Below are 18,474 nucleotides of genomic sequence, written 5' to 3'. Positions count from 1 at the left end.
CTACCAGGAGAATTTCTTGCAGAGATCAATCCCAAATCACTCTGCTTTTCAATGTCCACTGTGCGTTGTTTTATAAGTCCTTTAGAAGCACTGAGTCCCAATGGCATTAAAAATTGGAGTGAAAAACCCATGCTTGCCCAGAATATCATAAAGGCATTTAGGCCAACTAGATTGGAAACCATCTTCCAAAACAAGAGGAGCTAGACCTTTCGGGTAAAAAATTATTTTAAAGCCAAAAGTTAAATACAGACAGCCAAACCTTGGCCTCCACACTTGTTAGGCCAGCCTCCAGCCATAAAATGGTGTGTGTGTGTGTGTGTGTGAGAGAGAGAGAGAGAGAGAGAGAGAGAGAGAGAGAGAGAGATGTAAATAGCTGCATGGAAACCTGTTCTGGACTGGGACCATGGCATGGAGATAGTGGATGTATAAACCCTTTTCCAGCTTGTGACTTAAACAGGGGTTTGGACAAGTTCATGAAGGTCAGGTCTATCAGTGGCTTCTAGTCTTGATGGCTATAGGCTACCTCCAGGCTCAGAGGCTGTATGCCTCTGAATATAGTTGCCAGGGTAGCAACAGCAGGAGAAGGGGCATGCCTTCAACTCTTGCCTGTGGGCTTCCCAGAGGCATCTGTGAGACACTGTGGGAAAAGGATGTTGGACTAAACAGGCCTGATACAGCATGGCTCTTCAGATGTTCTTGGGGACTTTTTCTTGCTGAAAATCACCCACACACCAAGCTGTTATGGGATACCAAAGGTGTCAATGAAAATTGTTCAGGGGCCCAAAGCAGCCTGAGAGGGATTTTCCATGGGGAAATGGTGCAAAGTGGGGGGTTAAACATCCCTATACTTCCACGCTGTGGTCCCAGTCTGGATTAGGCCCCTATGATTATGCTGTTTTAATGTTTCAAAACCTTCAAACTAGACAATGATGTGCTCAGCAGCACGTCTAATTTGGCCCATAGCAAAGCCAAGGGAACAGAAGAAATGAAAAGTGTAATGAAAAGGAGCTGAGACAGGAACAGAGTGGAGACAGGTTCATGGAAGATGACAGGGAGAGAATCCTAGCCTTTTACAATAATCCAAGTGATTGAAATGTCAACTCTCTTAAGATCCAGGTTTAGTGTGGAAAAAGGAACAAATCTGGCATTGCTACTCTTAAATGAGGCTACTCCAGCCTCAGAGGCAAGATGTCTCTAAATACCAGTTGCAGGGGAACAACAGCAGGAGAGAGGGCATGGCCTTACCTCTTGCTGGGGGGGTTCCCAGTGTGTGTATGCTGGACTAGATGGGCCTTGTACCTGATCCAGCAGGGCTGTTCTTATGTTTTTAGGATCTTCTAGAGAGTATAGGGTGGGTGATGAGCATCAGAACCAGATGTTGGGTCACTTAGACAGCACAGATGGGCATGGCTTATTTAAACATTTCATTCAGGTAATGGAGGAACAACGGGAAGAGAGCAACCAAGAGTTCTTCTTTTTACAAAAACTTATTTGCCTGGTCACCTGGAGGCCATTCTTACTCACCAAAAAAGACTAGGGAAGTGGCTGTTTCACAAGCCCCATGCTAATAGCTTTGCTTCAGCTATGAGAGAGAGGGAGCACACTGGACCAGTATAATTCTGCTGTGTAGCCCTTTAAGTTAAATCAGGGATGAGGGAAGATGTGCCCTGGAATTCCACATGTACAGATGTGCCCAAACAGGCGTGGGCAGCTGTGAGAGCTATTTCCCACTTTGCTGACCTCCACACAGTACGACACTTTTCTCAGTGCTGGGAGAGCCCTTTAAGATATATTATTATTTCTTGTTTACACAGTCAGATAGGTGTTATTGACTGGTTTGTTTTATCCAGACATCGAGTCCTTCACAAGGACCTGGGATGGCTGAATTTTATCATCAATATTGTTGGTTATTATAGATATAGTCACAAAATATAGGCTGTTCCCAGTAAAGTTGCTTTTTGTAATTGGCTGATGGTGATTTCTGTGGCCCCTATGGTGTTGAGGTGCTCTTCAAGTTGTTTTGGAATTGCACCTAGGGTGCCAATTACCACTGGGATTATTTTGGTCTTTTTCTGCCACAGCCTTTCAATTTCAATTTGTAGATCTTTGTGTTTTGTGATTTTTTCCATTTCTTTTTCTTCTATCCTGCTATCTCCTGGTATTGCTATGTCGATTATTTTGACTTGTTTTTCTTTCTTCTCGACTACAGTTATATCTGGTGTATTGTGTGGCAGATGTTTGTCCGTTTGTAGTCAGAAGTCCCATAATATTTTTACATCTTCATTTTCGACGACTTTTTCAATTTTATGGTCCCACCAATGTTTGGCTACAGGTAGCTTGTATTTTTTGCAGATGTTCCAGTGTATCATCCCTGCTACTACCTTGTCATGACTTTGTTTGTAGTCAGTCTGTGTGATCTTTTTACAACAGCTGATTAGGTGGTCCACTGTTTCATCTGCTTCTTTACAAAGGTGGCACTTGCTGTTTGTTGTTGACTTTTCGACTTTGGCTCTTATTGCATTTGTTCTTAGTGCCTGTTCTTGTGCAGCCAGTATTAAACCCTCTGTTTCTTTCTTCAAGTTGCCATTCTTAAGCCATTGCCAGGTCTTGGTGATGTCTGATTTTCCACTTATATTGTGCAAACATTGACCATGCAGTGGCTTATTTTTCCAATTTTTTTGCTCGGTTCTTGACTTGTTCTTTCTTGTAGGCCTGCTTTGTTTCATTGGTGTTGAAGAGTTTCTTGTTATTGACCATTTTAAGTGCATCTTCTTCACTGTCCTTTATATATTCTTCAAGGCCTCTTTTCTCCTCCTCTGCTGTTTGATGGACTTGCAGCATTCCTCTTCCACCATGCAGTGGCTTATTTTTCCAATTTTTTTGCTCGGTTCTTGACTTGTTCTTTCTTGTAGGCCTGCTTTGTTTCATTGGTGTTGAAGAGTTTCTTGTTATTGACCATTTTAAGTGCATCTTCTTCACTGTCCTTTATATATTCTTCAAGGCCTCTTTTCTCCTCCTCTACTGTTTGATGGACTTGCAGCATTCCTCTTCCACCTGAGCTGCGAGGGAGGTATAGCCTATTTACATCACTGCGGGGGTGCAGAGCATGATTGATGGTCATGATTTTCCTGGTCTTATGATCTAGCGTCTCTAGCTCTGCCTGGGTCCAGTCTATTATTCCTGCAGTGTATCTGATAACAGGTGTTTATGGCGTGTTTATGGCGTGTATGATGTTCCCGCCATTGAGTTTGGACTTTAGGAATTTTTTTAACTCTCCTGATGTATTCACTTCCAATTTTTCTTTTAACTTCAGTGTGTGCAATGTTATCAGCCTGGAGAATGCCCAAGTATTTGTAATGTTCTTTCTCTTCCAGGTTCTTGATCTTGCTTCCATTGGGCAGTTCTATTCCTTCTGTTTTTATTATTTTCCCTCTGTTCATTATTAATGCAGTACACTTGTCTAGTCCAAACTCCATTGCTATATCGCTACTGAATATACCAACAGTGTTTAGCAGTGATTCGATTTCTGACTGGGACTTTCCATACAACTTCAGATTGTCCATGTACAGCAGATTGTTGATTTTACTTGATGTTTTAAATGTTTGGTATCCGAGGCCTGTTTTGTTTAGTATTTGTAAAAGTGGGGTCATGGCAATCACAAACAACAGAGGGGATAGTGAGTCCCCTTAGAAAATACCTCATCTAATGCTAACCTGTCCAAGTGTCTCACCATTGATTGTTAACTGTGTACTCCACATGCTAATTGCTTTTTTTTCTAAATATCTGAATGTTTTTGCTGACACCAGTTGTTTCTAAACATTTTAGTTTCCATGTGTGAGGCAATGAATCGAAGGCTTTCTTGTAGTCAATCCATGCAACACTTAGATTGGTTTTTCTTCTCTTGTAATTTTCTAAAATCATTTTGTCAATCAGCAGCTGGTCTTTTGTGCCTCTGGTGTTTGGACAATTTCCTTTCTGTTCAACTGGAAGCTGTTTGTTAGTTAATAAGTGTTGCATCACTTCATCTGCTGTTATTCCAGTTAATAATTTGAACATGGTTGGCAGGCAGGTTATCGGTCTATAATTACTTGGAACTGCACCTTTTGCTGGGTCTTTCATGATGAGATGAGTTTTCCCAGTTGTTAGCCATTGTTCAATATCACCTCCTTGCAAAATGTGATTGAACTGTTTTGATAGTTGTTTATGAAGGCTTGTTAGGTGTTTAAGCCAAAAGCCATGCAGTTCATCATCGCCTGGTGCAGTCCAATTTTTAATTTTCTTTGCTCTTTCACTTATTAATTCTGGTGTTATTATTAGATCTTGCATTTGTTGATTACATTTTTTGACCTCATTCACCCAGCCTGCTTTTTTATTATAATCTATTGGATTGTCCCATAATTTCCCCCAGAATTGCACTGTTCCTTCTTTATTTGGTGTTTCTAGGTTTCTTGCAGTTTCTCCTTCTATGCTTTGGTAGAAACATCTCTGATTCGACTGGATACAGTCGATTCTGCCTGTGTTGTGTAATTCTGGCTTCGTATCTGCTAATCTTCTTTGACACTGCTGTTATTTGCTGCTTTATTATTTCATGGACTTCTCTAATTTTACTTGAATCTAGATGGTATTTTTGGATCAGATACTGTTTGGTGTTTTCATTCTTCAGCTTCTTGTCTTTCATATCTTTCAATTTACTAGCATCTGATCTAAGCCTGGAGATTTTATTTTCTAATCTAATCTTCCATTTAGGTGATATACTACTTTCTTTTTTGACAGGTCCACTGATCTTATATCCGAGCTCTTGTGTTGTTATTATTGCTGCACTGTACATTGGTTGGTTTGTTTCTTGCAAATTATTGGTTGTTATTTCTGCAAGTGCAGCATTGACATCTTTTAATGCCTGAGCAAGTTGTTTTTTGGCAACTGTTTTTAGCGCTGGGAGTCGAACCCTGGTGGTTGTTTGGTTCATGTGCTCAGTTATTTTTTGCTTTAGTTCTTGTTGCTTTTCTGTTAAATGGCATTCGGGTTTTTGAGGTGAAGGCAAAGGGGAGGTTGCCTGGTTTTGATTGTGAAACAGTTCAGCAACAGTGGCATTCTTTATTTCCAACACCTCCTCCACCTGCACCTGAGCAACTTCTTCAGTTGGTGGTAATTCTTCTTCCATATCTTGAGCCTGTGTTGCTCTTCGCAGTTCTTCCAGCTCAACTTCTGTGGATACTTTATTTCTTATTATGAATCTTCTCTGGTCTGCTATCCTCTGTTCTGTTATTTCTGTATCTGGATGCTTCTCTTTCCAAATTTGGTACATTCTTTTTAAATAACCTCTTCTAGTTGGACTAGACTTGTAATAGCAGATCATTATTTCCTTGTTGGCGTTTTTCGTATATTTTGTTCGGTTAAGCGACGTTTCTTCCAGTAAGCTTGCTGTCTCCAGCCCTGGTTGCCTAACTGAAGTTCCTGAGTCCTGTTGCCCCTGTCCTCAATTGCCCAGATTCGGGTACAAAACAAATCACCCAGATTCGGATCCAGAAAAAAAATGGGGATTTGGACCTTCATTTGGTGGCCAAAGTGGGTTGGCTGGTAGTGCCCAATGGGTGGAAGCTACCACCCAGATTTCAAAGAAATTGGGCAACGGGGTGGTTTCTAAAAATATTTTGAAGTTTGTGCATCTTTAAGCTTTCCCCCATAGGGAATAATGGGGATTTCAGAAGCCTCATAACTCCATGGGGGGGGCACCAGGGTGGCCCAGAGTGGGTTGTGGTGCGTGGTAGTTCCCAATGGGTACAAGGAAGCTACCACCCAGATTTCAAAGGAATTGGGCAAAGGGGTTATGTTTAATAATTTTTTGAAGTTGGCATGTCTTTGTGGCAGATTCGGGGCAGAAAAAGGGTTCTGCGGGCAGAAGATTGGGTCAGGTGGTAGTGCCCCAATGGGTGCCTGCTACCACCTAGGTTTCAAATAAATTGGTGAAAGGGGTAATTATTATTATTTTTTAATTAAAGTTGGCACATCTTTAAGCTTTCCCCCCATAGAGAATAATGGGGAATTCAGCAGCCCCATAACTGCAGCCCACCTGCTCCCAAGGGTTGCTGCCCGCTTGACGAGGACATCTGAGGGGGCCCTGCTCCGGGTGCCGACAATGAGAGAGGCCCGGCTGTCGTGCACTCGGGACAGGGCCTTCTCTGTTGCTGCCCCCAGACTCTGGAATGCTCTCTCAGTGGCCATTCGTTCCTCAGACTCCATCACGGCTTTTAGAAAGCTTGTAAAGACTTGGCTTTTTACCCAAGCTTTTACATAATCATTTTTACTGCTGCTGTGGGTGTTTTTATCAGTTGTATTGTTTTATGCCTGTTTTTATATGTGTTTATACTTTTAGCATGATGTTTTTATTGTGTTTTTATTGTATGTTTTTAACTTTTGTAAACTGCCTTGGGGTTGTTTTTTAATGAAAGGCGGTATAAAAATGCATAAATAAATAAATAAATAAATAAATAAAATAACTGCACTTGGGGGGCACCAAGGTGGCCCAGAGCAGGTTGTGGTGTAGTGCACATAAAGTGCCAGCCACCCGCAAACCCACGTCCACGGAGCACTGGATTTTGTTGTTTTCAGTGTCTGAGGTGTTCTGAGAGTAGATTCTCTGGTAGGAAATGAGAGTGGATTCTTTCCAAGTTCATTAATCATTTTGCACCAAAGAAGATTATGAATGAACAAAGATGTGCAGTTATAATGGATTCCTCTATCACCCCTTTGCCCATTTCCTTTGAAATTTGGGTGGTAGCTTACACCCACTGGGCACTACCACCCACCCCACTCTTTTGCCCCCAGAACCCCACTTTCCCCCCCGAATCAATTCAGATTCGGTTTCTGAAAATTCAGGTACAAATTGAATCTGGGGTAATGGGGGGGGGGAGATTCTGACCCCAAACAAATTGGGAGTGATTTGATTCGGGTACAAATCAAATATGTAAAAAATCAATTCATGCACATCCCTACTTAAGAGCTCTGTGGGGAAGACACTGGAAAGGGCTGCACTTCCCAACACTCCATGTATACCTTCCAAGATGGTGCAGGGGCTCAAGAGGGCTCCATTTCCCTTAAAGGAGCCCCGCCCCCACCTGAGCGCATGGCACAGTGCAGCATTGCACAGTGGGAACAGTCACCTCCACATTGTGCCAGGGTGCAGAGTGTTCAACTTCAGTCGAAACTTCGCACAGGCCCAATACACAAGTAGTTGAGGGCGCACTTTTTGTACTTAAGTTTCTCCTCACAACAACCCTGTGAAGTAGGTTAGGCTGAGAGAGAAGTGACTGGCCCAGAGTCACCTAGCTAGTTTCATGGCTGAATGGGGATTTGAACTTGGGTCTCCCTGGTCCTAGTCCAGCACTCTAACCACTACACCATGCTGGCAAAGCATTGCATTTACTATCATCATATTATCAGCATCAGCAAGCATCACAATGTTGGGTTTTTTTAAAACATTTCCCATTCGTAACCTTCATTCCAACATCAAGCCTTTTTTTAAAAAGGCTGAACACACAGGAGAAGCAGTGGCTGGTCAGCGAGGCTAAGGAAGGGCATAAATCCTGGATAATGGCAGCTCCCCTGGGAAAATGGAGTCAATGGTGGAGGATGGGGCAAAGGATGATGGAACAGGCAATGAATGGAGCTCTCTCTTCACTCACACATGCAGCAGTAAGGAGGAAATGGTGCCCTACATCAGCATATATATTCCTGGTGCAAACTCAGTTCTCTCTTTCTGGAAATGGGAAATAGAGCCATCAATTCAATAAAGGCAGCTATGTCTAAACTCCAACTAGTTTCCTTTCCAATGCAAATCTGAAGATTAAAAATCTGTCAGTCAGGATGTCTTCCTGTATCATGTTACCTCTCAAACCCTCCCCCTCCCCATATTCCACTTATATACTTCCCGGTGTGTTAATAGCAAGTGTATGCTTTTTGCTTTAACCAGGCATAATAGCTTGTGCCTCCAATATACCTTGAAAGAGGCTTGCAGGCAGTGTCCTTGCTGGCATTTTGTTTTGTTTTCTGCAAGGGCTTAAATATTTTAAATGCAAACAGGACAGGACATGTGGAATCTTAATCATTACACACAAGATAATAAAGAGGGAGAAAAGGGGGGGCAAAGCTGTAAGAAGTCTCTCCTCCAGGCGCTCCCAGCAGCCCCCCAGACAGAGTGGGAAGCTCCAGATATTGTTACTTAGAGCTGACAATGAATTGGCTGCTCTCAGCTTAATCATTTCATTCTCAGCACACAATTGCATCACAATACAGCTCATTTCTCTTAACTAAATGTCTTCAGAAGCTGTGTCCTTTTGCGTATATTATTATTATTATTATTATTGTTGTTGTTGTTATTATTATTAATAATAATAAATTAATTCGATTTCTATACCGCCCTTCCAAAAATGGCTCATGGCGGTTTACACAGAGAAATATAATAAATAAATATCTTTTGCTATGCTAATCCTTCTGACAGACACTCAGTCAGTTGCTGCTGGAGTCTGTGTGGAGAGACAAAAAGGACAATTTGCAATGCAATGCTGATGGAGCACCAAAGTGTTTTCTGAAGTAAACAAAACTTGGATCTGAGAAGAGGTCATTTCGGTTTGTATACGAAAATTATCAGAGGTCTAATTCTGGTTTCGATTTGTAGACAAATCATCCAAAATTGCCATTTTCTGGCACAAATCGATTTGTGCCCGAATCGAAATGCACAAGCCTATTTTAAACCAAGGGATGCCTATAAGAGTTCCTTTCACCACACATCTAAGTAGGGGCATAACTGCCATTAGGCAAGGGGAGACAGCTGTCTCGGGGCCCCACTGCCTCGAGGGGCCCCCCAGAGGCACATCACATGACTCCCCGCCCACCCGTGTTGCACCTCCTATGAATTATGTTGAGTCTTTTGGAGATCGGCAGTATCGGAGAGTAGCAGAGAGTAAAAAAACTAGATTCAATGTGAACTAGATATTCACCGTATTCATAATGGGGATGTGAGTGTGAGTGTAAGTGCACTATATATTGTGAAGTGTGTTTGTGTGTGTATGTGTGTTTGTGTGTTAGGGGCCCATTTTAAAATCTTGTCTCTGGGCCCACTCCAATCTTGCTACGCCCCTGCATCTAAGTATGGATCATTTGTATAAAAATTTAAAATCCTTGCCTCTACTACTTTGCTGTTAGTACCTAACTTTATTCTGGCAGAAAAACAGAAGGTCACATTGGTACTACTCATATTCACATTTTTTTTTATGATGAAGAAGATTGCATGTGTCCCAACAGCAGCTGTTGGGGACTGAACTTACAACTGTATGGCAGAAGGATAAACTTCTGTCCACCCCAAGAGGCAAGTACACACAAAGAGGACCAGTTTCCTTAGCAACCAAACACTACGCATCCTTGACTGGTTAAGCATCATGCATTGGGGGATTTATTTATTAGTTTATTTTTCCCTGTAGAGAAATGATCAGGCATTTCAAAATGTCATGGCTACAAAGCAAACGAATTCCAAAAATCATTCCAAAGAGAGTAGTATCTAAAAACTTTTTATGAAATGAATGATGTTCACAAAGTCCCAAATCTAGTCACGTACAACTAGTCACATACAATGACAAGCAGTACAATTCCCAGATGGGGTTTTTCATCCACATCCACATCCTCCAATTTGGAATATGCTCCCTGTTGAAATAAGAACATCTCCTCTGTTTGCTTTTAGGAAAGCAAGATGCACCTGTTCTCTCAGGCTTTTAACTGAATTAATTTTAAACTATTTAATCTGTTTTTATTTTATGAGATTATTTTTATTTATCTTGTGAAATTTTAACTGTCTTTATTTTGTTGTCTACTAGATCTGTTTTAATTTTGTATACCACCTAGAGATGCACATATCAGGTGGTATAAAAATCAGATAGATAGATAGATAGAAGGTGTGTCCAGCCAGCTGAATGGAACTCAGATCTGTAATGCAAAAATGTGGATGCGGATGTCCATTTAGATGCACATCTGCATTTGTAGTGAGCAGCCAGCCAGCACTGATAGAGTTAATTGGGGAAAAGCAGTAGGTCTTGATTGACAGACTAGACACCGTACATCATGACCCAATTGGTTAACCAGGTGGGTGGGACTAGAGGGCTCCAGAGGGGCTTCTGGGAAGAAGAAGGGTGTGCCCACATGGGAGAAGAACAATGGAGTCTTGCTGATTCTTGCAGGGTGAGTTCTGCAAATCTCTGAGGGTCAGAGATTTCAAGAATTGGTCTCACCTAGGTCCTGGTGAGGTCCAAGGGAAGGAAGTCAAGGCTTATGGCTTCAGAAGGTTAGACTCAGGAGAAAGTGTTTTAGTAAGACTTGCATTAGAAATTATTTTCTTGTGTGTGTGTTGCTTTGTATCTCTAAGTATCTGCTCTTGCAATTACCTATCTTTAACTTCAGTCTAGTAATGAACAAGTTAAGCACCACCTAAGAACATCTGGGTGGTTTGAATACTCTTGTAAGCACTAAATTCATATTATTTGCAACAGCTATGCATGAAATCCTGAACTGGCTTATTCTTTTTATATATATAATAAAGCAATAAATGGTTTTTGTTTTACAAGCCCTCTCAAACTATTTGACTGGCTCTGGGAGAGTGGGAGGGGAAGCCTCTAATCCACATGCCCTCAAACAGCTCTGTGTGTGTGTGTGTGTGTGTGTGGTTAGAACTGGAAATTTTATCGCTCTCTTACAGTTAAAGAAAATTACTAAGGAGTGATTGGTGGAAGCAATACAATCTACCAGAGATTCTTCTTTCCTTTTTAATAAAGTTTAAACCCAGTCAGCTCAACAGGTAACAGGGAGGGGTGACTCAGAAATAACTCCTCTCACATGAGCTGGCTGAGTCAGTTCCTTACAGCATCAATTGCATGTAGTATTCAACAAAGATATGGTGAAGATATGGCATTGGTAGGCCAGAGGGCCATTATAGGGGAAGGGAATTCAGAAATGTAATTCCTGTTTCCCCTTCCAGCAGGCCTACAACCTCTTTGATTTTGAAAAGCAACGCCACCCACCCACAGAACCTCACTTTATTACTCTGTAATGCCAAGTTGGTTCATAATAAATCTGAGGTAGTCCATGACTTGATTATGGATGAAGGAGCTGACCTGGTATGTATTATGGAGACCTGGTCAGGAGAGGCTAGTGGTCCAGACCTGGTCAGGAGAGGCTAGTGGTCCAGTTTGGTCCCAACTTCTCCCAGAAGGTTACTCCATGGCAGAGCAGATGAGAGGATATGAGCAAAGAAGTGGGGTGACTCTGGTCTATAAGAATACAATCTCCCTTACCAGGATCCCTGTCTGGGATTTGGCCTATACTGAATATTTGTGCATAAGCCTAGGGACCAGAGATAGACTGGGACTTCTCCTGGTGTACCAATCATCCTGCTGCCCAGTGGAGTCCCTAACTGAGCTGCTGGACCTGGTTGCTGAGTTGGCATTGGAGTTGTCCAGGTTGTTGGTGATGGGGGACTTCAATGTTCATTTTGGGACCAGGTTGTTTGCAGTGGCTCAAGAGTTTGTACCGGCCATGACGACTGTGGGCCTATCCCAATTGGTCTCTGGTCCGACATATGATGCTGTTCACATGCTCAATTTGGTCTTTTGCTCTGGTGATCCATGGGTGGGGACTCCTGTCATCTCCCCATTGTCATGGATGGATCACCATCTGGTTAAGGTAGAATGTACAGCCACGACCCACCTCCACAGGGGTGTAGGACCTATTAGATTTGTCCACTCAAGGAGGTTATTGGATCCAATAGGATTCCAAGAAGCTTTGGAAGGGTTTAGGGTTGGCTTTGCTAATGATTCTGTCGATGCTCTGGTACAAAGATGGAATGATGAACTCACTAGAGCAGTAGACACAATAGTTCCTAAGCATCCTCTCCAACTTGCTTTAAAGACAGCCCCATGGTATTCGGATGAGTTACGGGAGCTGAAGCGGCGAGGTAGATGATTAGAGTGCAAGTGGAGGAAGACTTGGCGTGAATCTGATCGGGCACAACACAGAGCACATTAGAAGACCTAAGCTCTGGCAGTACAGGCAGCAAAGAAGCAGTTCTTTTCTGCTCGCATTGCTTCCGCAAATTGTCTAGGATTGTGAAGGGGCTATATGAACCACCCTGAGCCATTTTTGGAAGGGTGGTATATAAATCAAATCAAATAAAATAAATAAATAAATGAAATGAAATATGTCCGCCTCCCCCTTGAATTTAAACTTGGAACCATCAGTCATTTGCTGTGACATTTTTAATGACTTCTTTGCAGATAAAATCTCTCATATTCGGGCCGAGCTGGATTCCACAGTTACTGCAGAGTCTACTGTGGAGGTGCCCAGCAACTCTACTTATGGGATTAGATTGGATCTTTTTCAGTTTGTGACTCCTGAGGAAGTGGACAAACTGCTTCCAGCTGTGCATCCTACAACCTGTTCTCTTGAATCTTGCCCAACTTGGCTTATCTCATCTGATAATCATATTATCATAGAGGGTCTAGTATATATTATAAAAGCTTCTCTGAGGGAGGGCAGGATGCCTCCTTGCCTTAAGGAGGCTATTATTAGACCACTTTTGAAGAAAGCTACACTGGATCCCTCAGAATTAGCTAATTACAGACCTGTTTCTAACCTTCCATGGTTGTGCAAGGTGGTTGAGTGGGTGGTGGCCTCTCAGCTACAGGCAGTTTGGATGATCCAGATTATCTAGACCCATTTCAAACTGTGCTATGGGGTTGAGACTGCCTTGGTCGGCCTAACTGATGATCTCCAACTGGCTATTGACACAGAGAGTGTGATTCTGCTGATACTTTTGGATCACTCTGAGGCTTTCGATACCATTGACCATGGTATTCTTCTGGGGGAAGTGGGATTGAATGGAACTGCTTTACAGTGGTTCTGCTCCTACCTCTCTGGAAGATTCCAGATGGTGTTGCTTGGTTCTGCTCCTACCTCTCTGACAGATTCCAGATGGTGTCACTTGGAGACTGTTGTTTTGCTAAGTGTGGAGTTCCACAAGGCTCCGTAATGTCTCCAATGCTTTTTAACATCTACATGAAACCACTGGGAGAGATCATCAGGAGGTTTGGTGCAGGGTGTTATCCATATGCTGATGATACCCAGATCTACATCTCCATGCTGACCTCATCAGGAAATGGCATATCTTCTTTAAATGCCTGCCTGGAGACAGTAATGGGCTGGATGAGGGATAACAAACTGAAGTTGAATCCAAATAAGACGGAGGCACTGACTGTGGGTGGTCGGGACCCGAGAGATGGTTTAGATCTGCCTGTTCTGGATAGGGTTACACTCCCGCTGAAAGATCAGGTATGTAGCTTGGGAGTGCTCCTGGACATAATGCTCTCCTTGGTTTCTCAGGTGGAGGTGGTGGCCAGGAACGCTTTTCAACAGCTTCGGCTGATACGTCAGCTACGTCCAGTTCTAGAAGTAAATGACCTTAAAACAGTGGTATGTATGCTGGTAACCTCCAGACTTGACTCTGTAATGCATTCTACGTGGGGCTGCCTTTGTACATAGTCTGGAAACTACAATTGGTACAGAATAAGGCAGCCATATTGGTCTCTGGGACAACATGAAGGGACCACATAACACTGGTGTAAAAAAAACTGCACTGGCTGCCAATATGTTTCTGTGTGAAATACAAAGTGCTGGTTCTTACCTATAAAGCCTTCAATGGCTTGGGTCCAGACTATTTAAGAGAGTACCTCCTTTGTCATAAACTGTGCCATCTGTTACGATCTCTGGAGAGGTCTGGTTACAGTTGCCACCAACTCATTTGATGGCCACCCATGACCGGGCTTTCTCTGTGGCTGCCCCAGTGCTTTGTAATATGCTCCCTGCTGAAATAGCATCACCTTCTCCTTTTGTTTTCAGGAAGAACCTCAAGACCCTCCTGTTGTCTCAGGCTTTTAATTAGAATTAACTTGTTTTAATAAATATTTTATTCTATGGTTTTTATTGTGTCATATATTTTAATCTGTGACTTTTAAATATTTTAAATTTTGTACACTACCTAGAAATGTACATATCAGGTGCTATAAAATATGATAGATAGATAGATAGATAGATAGATGTAATATTCTGAAAACTCCACAATATTGCAAGTTCTTTGTTCCATTATCAATCTAGGCACACTCCAATGAAAGTGAATGGCAACTTATGTCCCATTGCAAGCAATGGAATGGGATATAACTTGTGATGGACTTAAATCCCATTGATTTAAATGGGAGTTACATCTGTAAGTTTACTCAGAAGTTACTTCCACTGCATTCACTGGAACTTGTTCCCTAGTAAGTATGCATTAGTGATGTGCACGGACCGCGGAGGCTTATAGCAGTCTGATGCCGGGGGGGTGTGTTGCTTTAAGGGCAGGGGGGTTGTACTTACCCCTCCCACCACTTTTCCCCCTCCGGCGCTCGGGTTTTCAGCAAAATCTTCGGGGTGGCAACGGTCCTCCCTGCTGCCCCTTCCCCCTAGTTGTTGGCAAAATGCAGAAGTAACACACGTGCATGCGCCCGCTACCGACGCACACGTGTTACTTCCACATTTTTTCAACAACAAGGGGGCAGGGGCAGCAGGGAGGACCGCTGCTGCCCTGAAGATTTTGCTGAAAACTGGAGCCCCGGGTGGGAAATGCGGCGGGAGGGGTAAGTACAACACCCCTTGCCCTTAAAGCAACACCTCCCTGCCAACGGTTCATCGGACCGCTGGACCAGCGAACCGGTTTGCAGGCCTCCAACATGGCCTGCGAACTGATTCGTGCACATCCCTAGTGTGCATAGGATTGCAGCCTTTGTTTCAAAGATGGATGGATGGATGGATGGATGGATTTCTTTATTACAGCCAGAGGCCAGCAAAATTTGTTTCAACTGTCTTGAAAGTGTGTGCCCTTTTGCTATTCTGCAGCACTGGAACAAAATTCAGAATATTGCATGGAAGCTTAGCATGTCACATTTCATTTCAACATCTCCACAAAGAATTGTCAATTGTAAAAAACATTTCACAGCATTACTGTATCCATCCTATTTTGTCTTTAAATTGTCTGCAGAGATCAATTTGGACAGGGGCCAGAGGAGACAGCAACGGATGAGTATAGGCGGCTAACAAGTTCAACGTGGGAGGTACAAGAACAAGATAACAGGAATCAAAAAGTCAAGGAACAGCTTGTATAAATTTGCCTTAAAACTAATGTTATTCATTTCATATGTCTAACTCAATTAATTCCGGAGTCTGGAGTTCATTAAATTGGAGTCCAGAAGTTAGGTGTCATCAATATGTCTAGCTCTACTTAGGAACATAAGAAGCTGCCTTATATAGAGTCAGACCATGGGTCCATCTAGCTCAGTACTGTGCTCTCAGTACTGGAGAGGAGAGCTGGTCTTGTGGTAGCAAGCATGACTTGTCCCCTTAGCTAAGCAGGGTCTGCCCTGGTTGCATATGAATGGGAGACTAAAAATGTGAGCACTGTAAGATATTCCCCTCAGGGGATGGAGCCACTCTGGGAAGAGCAGAAGGTTCCAAATTCCCTCCCTGGCTTCTCCAAGATAGGGCTGAGAGAGATTCCTGCCTGCAACCTTGGAAAAGCCACTGCCAGTCTGTGAAGACAATACTGAGCTTGATAGACCAATGGTCTGACTCAGTATATGGCAGCTTCCTATGTTCCTATGTCTACACTGACTGGAAGCAGTTCTTCAAGGTTTCAGGCAAGAGTTGTTTCCAGCCCTACCTGGAAATGCCAGGGAGTGGACCTGGAACCTTCTGCAAGCAAAGCAGATGTTCTACCACTGAGCTATGACCCCATCCCTAAAGGGAAATATCTTACAGCAAACAGGGCTCACATGTCATCACCCATCCAAATGCATAGCAAGGTGAACCCTGCTTAGCAAATGGGACAATTTATGCTTGCTACTGCAAGACTGGTGCTCCACCCCACTTTTCTGCAATTGATCCAGGAGTAGAACTTGTTCTTAAGCTAGTATTTGGCTGTTGTGGTCAAGAGGATGAACTGTTGCAACCAATCTAGATACAGGTGGCTTTTGTCACCTGCAGTTCCAGAAACCTCGGTTTTGTGGTCTTAGAGACCTGGTTTCTTTATCCACAGTGTGAAAATAGGCTAAAATTCACCTATTTGTGGTTTTGGAGGAGCTGGAAATGACTTCTGGTATCACTGCCAGCTGCCATTTTACAGCATGGAGCCATTTTGAGGCTCTTCGTTTTCTTGTTTTTTTTAAATTATCTATCTATCTATCTATCTATCTATCTATCTATCTATCTATCTATCTATCTATCTATCATATTTTTATACCGCCTGATATGTAAATCTCTAGGCGGTGCACAAATCCCAACATTAAAATCACAGGATAAAATACATAAAACACAATAAAAACAATATAAAACAAATTATTAAAATTATTAAAATTCTAATTAAAAGCTTGTGAGAACAGGAGTCTTGAAGGTCTTCCTGAAAACAGAGAAGGAGATGCTCTTAGTTCAGCAGGGACCATATTCCAAAGCCCTGGGGCAGCCACAGAGAAAGCCCAGTTCTGAGTCGCCACCAGGCAAGCTGGTGGCAACAGCAACTGGACCTCTCCAGAGGATCGTAAAAGTCGGGCAGGTTCATGACAGAGTAGGCACTCCCTTAAATAGCCTGGTCCCAAGCCGTTAAGGGCTTGAAGAACCAGCACTTTGTGTTTCACCCAGAAACATATCGGCAACCAGTGCAGTTCTTTCAAAACTGGTGTTATATCATCTCTTCGTGTTGTTCCAGAGACCAATCTGGCTGCCGCATTCTGTACCAATTGTAGTTTCTGGACTATGTACAAAGGCAGCCCCACGTAGTGTGCATTACAGTAGTCAAGTCTGGAAGTTACCAGCATATGTTCCACTGTTTTAAGGTCATTCACCTCTAGAAATGGACGTAGCTGATGAATCAGCTGAAGCTGACAAAAAGTGCTCCTGACCATTGCCTCAACCTGAGAAACCAGGGGGAGTGTTGGATCCAGGAGCACTCTCAAACTATGTACCTGATCTTTCGGGGGGAGTGTAAACCCATCCAGAACAGGCAGATCTAAACCATCTCTTGGGTCCTGATCCACCACAGTCTGTACTTCTGTCTTATATGGAGTCAGCTTCAGTTTCAATTTTTTTTTAATTGCAAAAAAAAATTGGCTGATGGGGTGGGGGTTGGGAGGCGTTTCTGGAGCCCTGCAGCCCTAGAGAGCAAGGTACTGTGCATTTCTACTCATATTTCTCAGCCTCTTCACACTTTTTAGGCCTTTTAAGGCTTTTTTTTCTGTTTGGAACCGAACCCCACAATTCCAATAGAGTTATGGTTTTGTTATTCACAGTTTCTGTATTTGCACCTATAGGCAAGAACAGAACCCCTACAGATATCAAGGGCAGGGGCGTAACTACTATTAGGCAAGGGGAGGTGGCTGCCTGGGGGCCCCCACGCCTTAAGGGGCTCCCCAGAGGCAAGTCACATGACTATATATTGTGAAGTAAGTGTGTGTGTATCAGCGAGGGGCCCATTTTAAATTATTGACTCTGGGCCCACTCCAGCCTTGTTACGCCCCTGATCAAGGGCCACCTGTATGACAGAAATGGTGATGGTTGGAGATTCTGGATGTCTTTAAGAAGTGGTCTACTTGACTTTGACAGCATTTCCATGCCCTTACTTGAAAACCGCCATACCAGGAACAGTTTTCCATGACCAGGACATGATCCTGTCAACCCTTTTAATTGTGGCTACACTCATACTGAATCCAGTCATACTGAATCTGCTTCCCCCTAGATCTGAGCTTGCTTACTTTCAGGAGTAAATCTATTTGTATTTTCAAAAGCAGCTTCTTATTGCCATAACTGTTAAGGCGATTGTTGGGTTGATATTTATCTTTTAATTCAGTGTTTTATGTAAATTTCAACTATGTTTTTAAGATGGAATCTTCCATTGTTCTACAAGGCAGGGTAAAAATCAGATTTAACAGAAGTAAAGCTCACACAAAGGAAATTAACATTTCAGTGTTAATTCATTTCAGTGTGCAACTCAAGCAGGAAGCCCGCCTTGCATCGCACTACACATTACTTACCCATCACAAACATTACTACTCAAATGAATGCAACATTTCCATCTTCCTTCATATATATATATGCTAAACATACCCATCGCTAATCAGATGCTCGCGGCTCTCGCAATAGTTTGTGAGCAGCTGCCTGGGGGATAGCAACGGGGATGGGGAGACAATGGCGGTGGCAGCCGGTTGGCCAGAGGAGGCAGCAGCGGGCCGGGCCAGCTGGTGGGAGCAGGAGGCAGTGGGGAGGAGGAGGCAGGACAGCCCGGCCCGGCCCGGCCCGGCCTGGCCCGGCTGCTCGGAGGAGGCAGCCACCACCGGGAGTGGGCAGGAGGAGGTGGCA

The 18,474-nt window shown here is 43.2% G+C and overlaps 1 long non-coding RNA gene across 1 annotated transcript in view; it reads left to right on the top strand.

Moving 5' to 3' along the window:
- LOC128351869 (uncharacterized) overlaps positions 1-15,349 on the top strand; it is a 32,191-nt gene extending 16,842 nt beyond the window's left edge. Inside the window, exons 2-3 of the long non-coding RNA XR_008320094.1 lie at positions 13,420-13,509; positions 15,110-15,349. This is a non-coding gene — a long non-coding RNA (uncharacterized LOC128351869). The remainder of the gene's footprint in view (positions 1-13,419; positions 13,510-15,109) is intronic.
- The last annotated feature ends 3,125 nt before the right edge of the window (positions 15,350-18,474 follow it).

This window comes from Hemicordylus capensis, chromosome 3 (genome assembly GCF_027244095.1).
Source record: "Hemicordylus capensis ecotype Gifberg chromosome 3, rHemCap1.1.pri, whole genome shotgun sequence".
Taxonomy (NCBI): Eukaryota; Metazoa; Chordata; class Lepidosauria; order Squamata; family Cordylidae; genus Hemicordylus; species Hemicordylus capensis.
This window is presented reverse-complemented; position numbering and strand designations above follow the sequence as displayed.